Below are 13,556 nucleotides of genomic sequence, written 5' to 3'. Positions count from 1 at the left end.
GCGACAGCAGGCGACGGCGGAGTGATTTTGTTTTCTGCCATGGATGTAGTATTTCATTTCGGAAAAATAAAGCATCTATGATTTTTTTCAGGAGGAACACTGCAAATATCACTTGCGTATTAATTTGTTGTCTTATATTAGCGTAATGACCTGTTCTTTTTCAACAATGTTAACAAGTATGCGCATTACACCGGAATTAGACGTTTATATTTGGCTGTGAGTATATAAGACTATTGCGCAGCCTCTGTTTCACTTTGGCCAGATGACTGACTCGAATCACAGACACACAGACAGACAGACCAAAATTTCTGAATTTGAGTAGCCCAATGAAGACTATCGCCTTTATATGTGGCGAGGAGACAACAAACCGACGAGCAGGTGTGAGGAGTGCGCAGCGCGGCGCAGATGTTTGGGTGAGGAGGCGCGCGTCGGGGATTGGCTGTGTCTAGTGATGACCTGGCCGTGTATTACGCGCCAAGCAACCGGCGCAGTGGGGAGTGGTTCGAATTATCCATGGAGGAACTCACTAGAGTTCGAATTTAACGGCTTCATTGTACGCAGACTTTTATAGAGCTTGGCCGGATCGAATCTCACTGATTGAACCATCTACAAATTCGCAATATTGAAGTGCGAATTAGCGAATTTTCACTACATATTCTTTTGTGTCTACGTTGACTTTCTTGTGTGGTCGTTAGAATGTTGTAATGGGAAATTTGTAAAATTCTTTCATTGTGTAAAATTGCAATCGGGTAACATAGTACGGGTTTGCAATGATTGGATGGAATTCATCTTTCAGTTGTGCGTATTTTCGGAATTTCCGCATTTGCTTTGTTTTTCTGAACACCGCTGCTGCGTCGAACGCAATGGGTGGTCAAACTGCATTTGGCAGAATTTTTCGTTCCATCATCTCTCACGCTGTAGTTTGACATAAATAAATATCCAGTACCGAAAAAAAAAAGTGATTGTTACTTAGTGGCCGAAGGCACGGATTTTATGTACGGACAACTACTACAAAGAAAATGAAAAAACTACGGTTTTCCCGGAATGCGACACGTGATGGTTCCCGCCGCACGGGACACCTGTGGCAACTCAAGGGCCCCTTCAGGGAACGGGATGAGTGACGACGAGCGGCTACACACAAGACCCCGAGGCAGCAAAGATAAGCTGTGACCAACCGTGGCAATATGCTGAATGGAGGAGGCATAGAAGCCTCAAAAGTTGCCTGTCCAAGCCCTGTTCCAGCTACAACCGATCGGCTGTGTGATGAGCGGCCAGAACCCACCATCCGCATGAAACCAGGTCCCGAACGGCAATATCATTGGCGCTTCGGCGAGGCTGTGGTGAATTTCGGCGAACAAAATGTGCTTGCGTGTGCTGGAGACGGCTAGCGACTCTCGGAACGCCATTCAAACGGGCTCTACCAGGTTTCGCCGAGGCTCGTAGAGCGGACCATCGAGGCTGGGCAGTGCGCACCTGTGTCGCATCCTATCACCTGGCCCTCAGCCCCTACCATCGACAGTCACCGACGCGAGGCCAACGCCGAACCCTGGTTGTTACCCGCACGGGGCACCTTGAGTAATCTTGGTGACGGTACTGGCAATACCGCGGACCCCGAGCCCCCCAACATAAGCTGTGACCTACCGTGGTGATGTTTTTTTAAGGTGAAGGGTAGAAACCTCTAACGGTGCCCGTCGGAGCCTTGGTCAAACTCCGGCCGATGGGCTCCCTGCCTGTCTACCAGGCAGGGAGCTCCGGGACCTCTTTGACTACCAGGGTAAGGTCAAAGGAGAAAGTACCCCCGTCTCCCTGCTTTTATACTATGATTTATGGTATTGTCTAAACCCCCCCTCCAACCGTGATCGGTCCCTGAAAAGGGGCCGCACCGAAGTATCCTTTCCTCCATTGCCGTCGTTAACCTTTCCTGAACCGGATCATTTTTCTCGATTTCTTGTCATGGAATCCCTCAATCCAACCCACCCTCTTGCATCTCAGTCAGTCTTCTTGATCGCCAAGTATCTTGAAGCCATGATAGGAAAATCATATAAGTACAAAAAACAAAGGTCTGGTGAACTCCTAATTGAAATAAATGACAAGCACCAGTCTGCAAAGCTTCTAGCTCAGACTAGACTGGCTGATCTCGACATCACAGTCACACCCCATCGGAGCCTCAACAGCTCGCAGGGTGTGATAACCGAGACAGACCTTCTGAACGAAACGGATGCGGATCTCCTTGCCGGCTTGAAGGATCAGGGCGTCACTGCCGTGAGACGCATCACTATCCGCAGAGACGACAGGGAGATTCCCACCAAGAACATTATCTTGACCTTTGACCGCGCAGTTCTCCCACAACACATAAATGCAGGTTTTATCCGGTGCTCAATACGTCCCCACATCCCGAACCCGCGGCGCTGTTTTAATTGCCAGCGGTTCGGGCATCGGTACGAACTCTTGCCGTGGCCGAACGACGTGGGCAAAATGCGCGGCGCACGATCATCCGAGCGAGAACTGCCCATCTGAAACTCTCACTTGTGTAAACTGCGGGGGGCCGCATGCGGCATACTCCCGCAAGTGCGAAAAATTCCAAATCGAAAAAAAGGTTATAAACACTAAGGTCACTGAGAACATCACCTTTCCAGAGGCGAGAAAGAGGTTCGCCTCTTTCCCTCTGGGGAGGTACGCCGACGCAGCTCGTCGGGGGGTGGAGCGGCGTCTGGTGTCCACAGGGACCCAGTTCAGCAAGGCTGACCTGGTCCCGCCCCCGCCCCCCCCCCCCCCTGGGTTGCCTCACGCAGCCCAACCCGGCACCACGCCGCTTGCTGAGGCAGCAGCGGTTATGGTGCAAACCACTTCTGTCGGGACCGGTGCTGCTCCCGCCTCTGTCTCCCCATCCTCCAGTGCGTTGGAGGGTACCGAGGTGATGGACACCACGGGCCCCGCACCGGCACCCACCGCCACCGCACCGCCCTTGCCACCTCTGGTGCCCCGGACGCCCTCGGCGGTGGCGGCTCAAACGAAGGGCTCGCGAGGGGGGGCCAAGTCCGGGGGGCCCGGTCCGTCGGACACCCCTCGGACATCCGACGACGAGATGGATGTCGGGCCGTTCCTGCCTGCAACGCAGCGCAAGGAGCGGCCACCGACTTCCAAGCCTACAGACAGGCCTACAAAGCCTAATCCCAGAGTAACAGCCCCGAAAGACGACACATGAACACACACACACACACACTCCATTCATTCTGAAACTTAAATAATGGGAACAGAAAACATCATTCAATGGAACTGCAGAGGCCTCCTTAAAAATCTTGATGATGTGTATGATATCCTGCACGCCAATCAGCCAAGTCTCAGGTGTCTCCAAGAGACACGCCTTAATTCCAAAGAGACAAATTTCTTAACTAGGTACATGCTATTCAGAAGGGACAGCGTTGGCTGCACACACTCTTCTGGGGGTGTGGCCATAATCGCCCGGAAATCCCTAGCATGCCACCCTGTCACTTTGAACACTGTCCTTGAGGCTGTAGCAATTCGCACAATCATATTCAATAGATTGATAACGGTGTGCTCCATATACATTCTTCCTCATCATGCACTTTCGAGCTCTGACTTCAAGGCACTGGTCGACCAGCTGCCCGAACCATACATACTAACAGGCGACCTTAATGCGCACAACTCTCTTTGGGGCTCCTCTAGAATGGATGCCCGAGGTCGCCTGATAGAGAAATTCCTGACATCTTCAGGAGCATGCCTTTTCAACAAAAAACAGCCGCATACTATAATTTAGGACACAATACATACTCGCATCTTGACTTGGCTATTGGCTCTGCAATTCTCTTTCCATGTCTTGAGTGGGGCGTGGGCACGGACCCATATGGTAGTGACCACTTCCCCACTTCCCTAACGTACATAGGTAAAGGCCCATGCAGTGCATCTTCCCATAACAGGTTTAATGAATCGAAAGCAAACTGGAGCGCATTCACAGAAACATCTAAACTACACCACACAACCATAAAACACCTACACGTGGAGGAAGCAGCCCAACACCTCACGGCACACATACTCGACGCCGCCGAAAAGTCCATGCCCCAGGCCTCCAGTGCGTCCCGCAACCCAAGGAGGCCCTGGTGGAACGAGGACTGTAGGCGGGCGCGAGAGGCCCAGAACAAGGCGTGGGGTGTCCTTCGCCGGTACCCCACGCCAGATAATCTCATTTCCTTTAAACGGGCAAAGGCTCTTCGTAAGCGTGTGCGTCGTGAGGCGAAACGAGAGAGTTGGCGCGCCTTCCTCACTTCCATCAACTCATACACCGACACTCACAAAGTCTGAACACGGATACGCAAGCTAAAAGGACAACAGACACACAGCCTGCCCCTGGTTAGCACAACAGGGGACACACTCGAAGACCAGGCCAACACGCTTGCACAACACTTTGAACACGTGTCCAGCTCAGCACACTACACAAACACTTTCATGAAACACAAAACATCTGCAGAAAAAAGCCCTTACACGACAAAGACAAATCAAAAACTTCTTACAACTCCGAATTCACTCTCTATGAGTTGAGGGCTGCCCTGAGCACGTGCAAACCTTCAGCTCCAGGCGCAGATAAGATTACATACACCATGATACAACACCTACACCCAGACACTCTTGAAACACTCCTACATCTATACAACAACATATGGCTTTCGGGGCACATTCCTCGCTCTTGGAGAGAGGCCATAGTAGTGGCTATCCTAAAGGAAGGGAAGGACCTGTCCTCTCCCGCCAGTTATCGTCCCATTGCCCTGACAAGCTGCCTGTGTAAGCTCTTTGAGAAGATGATAAACAGGAGACTCGTGTACTTCTTAGAGTACAATGGTCTTCTCGAGAGCTGCCAGGCAGGCTTCAGGGCGGGGCGATCTACCAACGATCAACTCGTTGCATTAGAGGCGTATACAAAAGATGCTTTCCTCCATAACCAGTACTGTATGACAGTATTCTTTGATCTAGAAAAAGCGTACGATACCGCGTGGCGGTATGGCATCTTAAGCGACCTCAAGTCCTTCGGCATGGCCGGTAACATGATGAACACACTTGCCAGCTACTTGTCTCAAAGAACCTTTCGTGTGCGAGTTGTAACTGCACTCTCTAGGGTTCATGTGCAGGAAATTGGAGTGCCGCAAGGTGGAGTTTTAAGTTGCACCCTTTTTATTGTGAAAATGAATTCCCTTAGGAAGCCGCTGCCACCGTCGATTTCCTTTTCAATCTATGTAGACGACGTTCAGCTCTCCTTTAAATCCTGTAACTTGTCTGTCTGTGAGCGCCAGGTCCAGCTTGGTGTTAACAAGCTAGCTGGTTGGGCAGATAGCAACGGTTTTAAATTTAATCCAGGAAAGTGCACTTGTGTTCTGTTTTCTAAGAGGCCTGGCATTCGGCCGGATCCAGACATTCGACTCCACGGTGCCTCTATTCCTGTCAAAAAGAAACACAAGTTTTTATGTATAATCTTTGACGAAAAGCTCACATTCATCCCACACATAAAACAACTAAAACATAAATGCTTAAAAACAATGAATATCCTGAAGGTTCTGTCGCACATCTCTTTTGGTGCTGACAAACAACTTCTGTTGCGTGTTTTTAGCAGCCTAATAGGTTCACGACTTGACTATAGTAGCGTTGTCTATGGGTCAGCCACTAAAACATCCCTCAGATTGCTGGACCCTATGCTTCATCTAGGGCTCCGCTTGTCGTGTGGTGCCTTCCGAACTAGTCCAGTTGAAAGCCTGTATGTAGAGGGCAACAAATGGAACCTACAACGTCAGCGAGCATACACAGACCTCCTTTATGCTTTTAAAATTTCATCCATGACTCACCATCCTTTTAAATCAGTTTTTCATGATACCTCCATGACTGAACTCCTTTTAAATCGACCATCGTTCTCTGCGCCCTTCTCTTACAGAGTTAGAGAGGAAGCGTCAGAGCTTGCTGTCTCCTTTTTAGACACCATCCAAAGTTCTGTAACAGATTTCTTAGCACCATGGCATCTCCGCCCTGTCTCATGCGACACATCTTTCCCACACGTTGATAAAAACCGAGCTCCCACATGTGCAATTCAGCAGCACTTCTTGTATTTGCAGAAGAAGTATCATTATTCTGAGTTTTATACGGATGCCTCTAAGACTTCCACCTCTGTGTCCTGCGCAGCGCATGGGCCCGGCCTTAAGGTCACCAGAACTCTGAAGAATCACACTACTATCTTTACTGCAGAGGCTTACGGTGTACTCCTTGTTGCCAATCATATACTTCAAAGCCACATCCCACAATCCATTATCTATACAGATTCCCTCAGTGTTGTGCGGGCACTGTCGTCAACAATGCCTTCGAAAAACTACGTTGTCAATCTGATCGTCAAGGGTATTATGTCGGTGTATGTACGCAAATTCGAACTGGTTCTTTGCTGGGTCCCTGGCCACTGTGGTATAGCCGGGAACGCAGCAGCGGACCGAATGGCTGCTGCTGCTACACTCTTGAATGCAGTAGACATAACCACATTACCCTACACAGACGTGAAACCACACATCAGACAACAACTTCGCAAGACATGGCAAACACATTGGAGTGAACAAACAGACAAGTTACACGTAATAAAACCACACTTGGGACCATACACCACCGAGACACGTAATAGATACACTGAAGTCACCTTGGTTAGATTACGGATAGGGCATACTAATGCAACGCACTCACACCTTCTCACGGGGTCTCCAAGACCTCTGTGCAGCAGGTGCAGAGAGGCCCTGTCCGTGATCCACGTCCTTATACAATGTAAGGCACTTGACACAACACGACGCAAATACTTCCCACAACTACACACGCGACATATTCCACCACACCCGTCATACGTCTTAGGAGACGAAGCCATGTTTTCAATCAAACGCGTTTCCGAGTTTCTTACCGATGTAAAATTTTTACATCTCATTTCATATCATGCATATTGACAACCTGGCCCTTTACACCAGTCATCTTCATTACGTTGTGTTTTACTTTGTTTATTTTTACTGAAATGTTCTACTTTTACCTCCATGCCACTTTCATGTGATCACTGTTTGGCGCTCTTTACCCTTAGTCGGCCTTGCGCCATTACTCCAAACATCATCATCAACCCTGGTTGTTAGGGGCCGTTCCACAACGAGTTGTTCAGTGACCGCCACACTGCTTCACTTTTCAGTATTTTCTGTGTTCCGAGTACAACGTCCCGTCCGTTGTCCTTTCATGCAAGTAAAATACATTTCCCCCAGCTGCGGCGTCTGCTGTCAGTTTCCTGTGGGTCACGCCCGTGCAGGCGTGATACTTTGGCCACCCGGACTGCAATCGCACCACAGGCTTTCTGTTTGTCCTGCAGCAAAGGACCTCTGGAACATTACTGAGTACCAGGGCAACCCCAGTCTCACTTCGCACTACCCGAACCGTGCTTTTTTCTATGCGTATGATTTTCTCAAAATTTCATATGACGTCAACACTGCCTCTTCCGCAAGCCATCGTTAGAGCCAGTTCATACCACGGCAAAATGGGCATTCGGTAGACTATCAGCAAACCTTCTAGAGCAAGTGGTGGACAAGAAGGTTTATTCAGTTTTGTCTCCCGTGGGTTCAGAAAGTACCACTGTGAATACGAGCCCATATAGTGGCAAAACGTGTATGCTTAGAGCCAGGGCAAGAAGCTAACAAATGACTGCTGGACCTGAAATGGGAACGCACCCTACAGGACATTTACAACGATAAAGAGGTCAGCCGTTCTTAGGAAGGAGAGTTGTGTCGATTACTGTTCTCTATTACCGGTATAAGCGACATGTATCCAGTCAGTGTGTCGTTCTAAACCACCTAGACCACAGACACCCCTCTATTTCAGTCTTGCAATGGAAGAACATTTTGTGGGATTTTTTTCCTAGTTCAAAAAAAAACGTGACTAGGCAGCAACATTGTTCCTCAAGGCACGGCGGAAGGATGAAGCGTTTGACGGCCAGAAGCAGACCGACTAAACCAGTGTAAACCAGGATGCTGCACTGGCTGTAATTTCATTTGGTTAGTTCTCCGCGCGTTCTCGGCGTCTCCGCGCAAGAATTACTCTCACGGTTGGGAGGATGTTCAGGAACAGACGACGAAGACTAGAAAACTCACTGTCTTTGTCATTCGCTAGATGAAGAGCAAGTGAAATAAAGGTGTTCTGAGCGATGCCATGAACCCAAGTCCACTTTCTTAACATGGCATAAACCACTTGCACTGTGTATCGGGTGTGTACCCGCATGTCCGAGAATTTTGTGAATAAAAATTTGGCATGAGCTAGGAAGAAGTCGTAGGCGAAGGAAGTATGCAGCTAGTGACTTTGTTTTTAGACCGGTGCGTCGATATTTTCTCTGCTTGTAGGTGCGCATTGCTGAGGAGGACGATGAGAACCACGGTGGCTACTCCAGGCACCAGTGGATTGTAGGAAGGAGTACGTTCCTGAATGACCTCATGGGCCCCCAAGTCGCTTCAATATGGCTCCTTGATTTTACAAAAATATAATGAACTACCGCCAATGTACGGACAGCAGCCTCACGATGGGACACAAAAAATATAGGTCGAGTGGATAGATTTCAAAGCAACGAGGATTTTGTAAAAGTCTGTAAAGATAGGCATGAAGTGAGGTAAACGTGTTTCGCAGTGAGCTGTGACAGATGAGACTGCCCACTTGATAGCGCATAGCACCAATTAGATGCTCAAAATGTTCTGCGAAGTATGATAGGGTATCATAAAAGAATAGGGTCCACAGGATATATCCAAGCAATGCCCGATGCATAATAATTATGGCGTGCGACCATGAAAATTCAGATTTTATGCTCAAGTCGAGTCGGATTCCACCTTATTGTAATATTATAGTGCTACGCTCTATAGCTCTGCTGTGCGTAGAGGTGTTAAACGCTGGTTCCGGCCATGGTGCTGTGGGGGCTGCGTAGTCGGAAGCTACATGAGACGATATCGCGTCCCACACTGCTAAGGCGTGTCCCACGTCTAGGAGAGGTCTTTGAAAACTTGTTGCGGTTTTGGCGTTCTGAATACAGGCTTCAATAGAAGGAAGAGCTACAGCTTGCTCCTGTTCACCACTGCGTGTATGCTTCGGTAAGCCACGGGCTGTCCGGCGGTTCGCGTCATGCATCATCTAAATGGTTCGCGTACGGGTCTTGTTGAGGTAAGAAGCCATTGCAACGTACGTAAAGATGCTCACAATGGCGGCCCTGGCTGAATTCAAGATGGCTTTCTGTGATGCTCCACAATATTTATTAGGCAGTCGGTGGATAGAGTGCTGTATAACATTCCATTTACGTTCTGAACCGAATGCTAGGAAAGTTTTCTTATAAATGGGAGGCCAGAAAGATAATCGACAAGTTGAAGGAGATACGTCGAGTTTGCTAAAATTATCTGTTTATGGATGCAAATAGGGCTGTAGCATAGGCGTAAAGAATTTTCATGGCCGCAGTGCCGGCTGCACTCTTCGGGCTTGGTAATAAAACGGCATTTCAGACTTTTTCCGATCTAGCTAGCGACTTCCATAAATACTGTCCAAATACAATATCTTACAGCGTTTATTTTAACTCGCAATGATTTCCTGAAGCTGAGAATTGACAAGCGAAACTTCACCAAAATATGTATCAAACTCTAAGACCACCAGTGACCATGGCGATGCGGTATGGGGATTTGAAGGAAAGGTTGTAGTGAAACGGTGAAAAATGTGCTCCAAAAGTAATGCAAATTACCAGAACAGTTAATCGTCAAAATACGTATGGTTGCTTCTTTTGGGGTTTACCGCAACAGTATATGAGCAGTATGTTTGTTGGACAAGTAAGAAGGAGGTAGGGATCGACATTCGTTATAGCCAGGTGCTGACAAATACGCTTCATAGGGCATGTGCGAGAAAAATACATTCTTTTTGCTTCAAAACATTGGTACGAACGTGTACCTGTTTTTCTTGTATTTTGGCGGAGACACCATTTTTACATCATCAATGATTTTGCGCTGTCTAGAAAGAAGTACAAAAGTTATTTTATTTGGACTATATATCACGGATTAGTACGACAGTGCGAAAAGTAGATGTTGAATGACTACGAAACCCTCGCTTCTGCCATGCGCTGGCTTCTTTTTTGTGCTTTATTTTGCAATAAACTCCTTCATTGATTGATATGCTGTATGGTGCATAAAACAGACAGGTGAGGTACAGAAAAATAGGAGGTAGAAAACAAAATTAAATCATTCTTTTGTACAAAATTTCTGGACAGTTGTTTAAAAGAGCTGCAAAATAGAAATTTAAAGCGCTTTTATGAATCAAAAACCTGTTGCATGCTGTACTCACAATATATAAGTCAAAACGGAAAAGATGACGAGGCTGCGTAGGGGTTCCATGGTATTTGTATCAATGCCCGCTACAATTTTATGCATTCCATCTGTAAGAATGGTAGCTGAATTTATATTCCCGGTAGCAAAAATGCGTAGCAGTAAATACCCCTGCCCCCCGCCCCCTCCCTGCAGAAGGAATTGTAACAAAAAAAAACATATTTCCGCTTCACTAGTTGAACAATAAATTTGAGCACAAAGCACGCCGCGACAAGTGAAATGTACCCATTCTTCAAAACCCCTGTGATAGATTATTGCCCGTACCAAAAAAAGCACTTTCATGCACAGCATGGGTATACCCGCTCCTAATATTATACCTCGCTGAGAAAATGTATAAAACCGCGGAAATTGATAGAATTGTCTAGTAATGCCTACCATTCTTACTCCGGTTGTCTACAACTCTTTAAAGACAGATTTGGCTCTGAGCAGGCAAATATGTGGAGTTCTGTCATTGTTTTAAAGCTGCCGTTTGTTTCTCTTTGCCAGTGATGAAAATTTACACTATAATAGATGTTAAGTGCAAAACGCAGGGCATAAAGAAGAATATTCGTTATTCTCGATTTTTAATTTGTGCTTTTGTCGCTCTTATCTGTGTTTTTATGTCAGTATTCGTTTTCTAAAGGATTTGTATAGGTTGCATAGTTTGGAATTCGTCAGTATCTTTATGAATACCAAGGGTTAAAACCACCCATCCTACCATCCACGCGAAACTACCCAGCTCAAAGCCAATCATGCTTTAACTGCAGGAAGTCTGCAGAGAGTTGTTTCGTCCAAATCAATTTTTCGGTCCCGTGAGCGCTCGTTGAAATTTCTGCCAACAGGCAAAATATGGTTGGAGATACTTATAATTTTTAAATAAATATGAAAATATTGAGAAATGACAAATATTATAAGAACATTTCACTTGCGTTCTTCGTTGACGTGGCAGCTAGATGGAAGCCGCGTAAAAGTTTTTTTGTGTTGTATTACATAAGTAAAAAAGCAAGGAATGGCGCGTTTTTAGAAATTTTTTTGGAAAGGCACTGTTAGAACCTTAATTGTAATAGTTTTAGTTTCACGTACACAGTAGGTCCACGAATGTAGAACTTTGACGGGTGACCAGTGTGCATGCTCACACGTAGAGCATGCACTACGTATTTAAGAGCAAGGCTCTTAAATACGTAGAGTTAACCAACACGGCGGCGTCCTGCCCTCCCACTTCGCAGCGAAAACATCTTCGTCGCTATTCCCTCGGTGCGATGCCTTGTTCCAAGTTGTTGATGGCGCCTCCAATTCGCAAATTTTTACTCCCAACTAAAGTTTACATCGACGAACAGCTTTTGGTTTTTTCAGATAGAAGGGCGACTTTTCAGCTGTTAAGGCTGACGAAGTAGCCTTTGTCGTTATGATAACAGCGGGCTCGCGAGTTCACGAGTGGCTATAGCAGTATCTTTGTCTGTTAGCAGATAGCCGTAAGAATACCGCACGCGGATAGCGCGTGCAGACAAACGCTCTGCGCGGACAGTGCGTCATGTACGTATAACTGAAAGGGTTTCAATCAAGGCAGTCGTGGGCCACGCATACTCTTCGCGTGGGCCACGCATAGGCTGCCGGCTCCGCTGGCACTAGAGGTAGGTGCGCCGCGGTTGCGATACGCTCGCTGTGCATGGATGCGACGCTGCAACGCGACAGTATGGACGCTGAAGCGACTCCTACTTCCCCGGATCCAATAGAGGACGATCCAATTGCGGCAATGTCTAATGGCAGTTCGACTAACACCAAGAAGAGGACATGTGATCAACCATCGGACTCGCCTGCTACATCTACTCAGGACAATTCTGCGTACAAACGTGACCGTTCATCTGAAGTGCATACGGTGGCCCCCGGGTTATCTCCGCTTTATAAAGTGGCAGAAAAACCACATGAATGCTTCAATGTGACGATGGTGCCGGAGCGTGTCCTCCAAGTCACATTGTATTTCTGTCTCCAAAGCGCGGGGTTCCAGGGCTTCGCGATTCACCGGCCCAATAACAGCGTCTCCGCGTGGGTGCGTTCACTCAATGATGTGGATCCTCTCCATGGCCTGAAGGAAATTCCGCTAACTGGTCGCGCCACACTGCCCGTTCAAGCGTACCTTATTGCGGGCTCAGACCTCCGTAGGAATGTAGTTTCCGGCGTTGACCCAGACGAGTCCTCATAGGTTCTTGCGGCTACACTTATGTACACTACTCACAAGATCTTGCAAGCCCGGTACATGGTTCGCAGCCGAACATGCCTTGTAACCCTTCAGGGCCCGACATCTCCGCCAGCGCATTACATATTACACTGCATTACACTACAATTCTGTCCTTACAAGTCAGGCGTGATATATTGCTACAGGTGCTTTCGGCCTGGCCATATGCGTGCCTCCTGCCCGAAACCTGAAGACACCGCCGAGAAGAACAAACCAGATGTAAGTGTAATATCTGTAAAAAGGATGACAACGACGTCGCATCCAAGGACTGCCCCGTTAACCGCCAAGCTATCGAAACTCATCGCAAGAATATTCGCGACCGCAACGCGCCAGTGCAAGACGGGTCCGACGGTGCGGTCAAGACTTCTAACCGGTAGGCGTCTTGTCTCCCCCCGAGGAAGAGGTTCCTCGGTTAAGCGTGGACGGTGAGCCCAAAGATGTTCTTACATACAAGGACGCAGTCAAACATGGCAAGGTACGCCACAAACATCAGGATCCCCCGCAAGAGTCAACTCGGCAAGCTCCCGAGGAGGTAGTAGAATTTGAAAAGCTGATTGCTACGCTCCAGGAAGAGGTCCGACGTCTTCGACACCGCAGGACTCTTCTGTCCTGCTCTTATCAACGCTGAACAACCACTTACACTCGGTCGTCTGCTTCTTCTACGCCTGTCCCACCTGTGTCATTGCCAGCAGGCAAGCTGTCTCTGATCGAAGTCATCCATTTCGTGGCGCAGCAACTGCTACAGCTCTCTTACGTTTTGCTAACTCACCATTCATCGTTGCAGTGATCCAAACAAACCACAAGTGCGGACTTCAGTGGAAGTGCTGACGACTCGCAAATATGGCTGGGGGAGCTTCGATACCGTATGCTTATAGCAGGTAGCCCCGTTTGTGCTCTGCTCCTGCAAGAGACCAACTCTCTTCCGATTCTCCACGGATTCA

Source organism: Haemaphysalis longicornis, unplaced genomic scaffold (assembly GCF_048455015.1).
Source record: "Haemaphysalis longicornis isolate Haplotype H1 unplaced genomic scaffold, Haemaphysalis longicornis Haplotype H1 scaffold_16, whole genome shotgun sequence".
In the NCBI taxonomy this organism is placed as follows: Eukaryota; Metazoa; Arthropoda; class Arachnida; order Ixodida; family Ixodidae; genus Haemaphysalis; species Haemaphysalis longicornis.
This window is presented reverse-complemented; position numbering follows the sequence as displayed.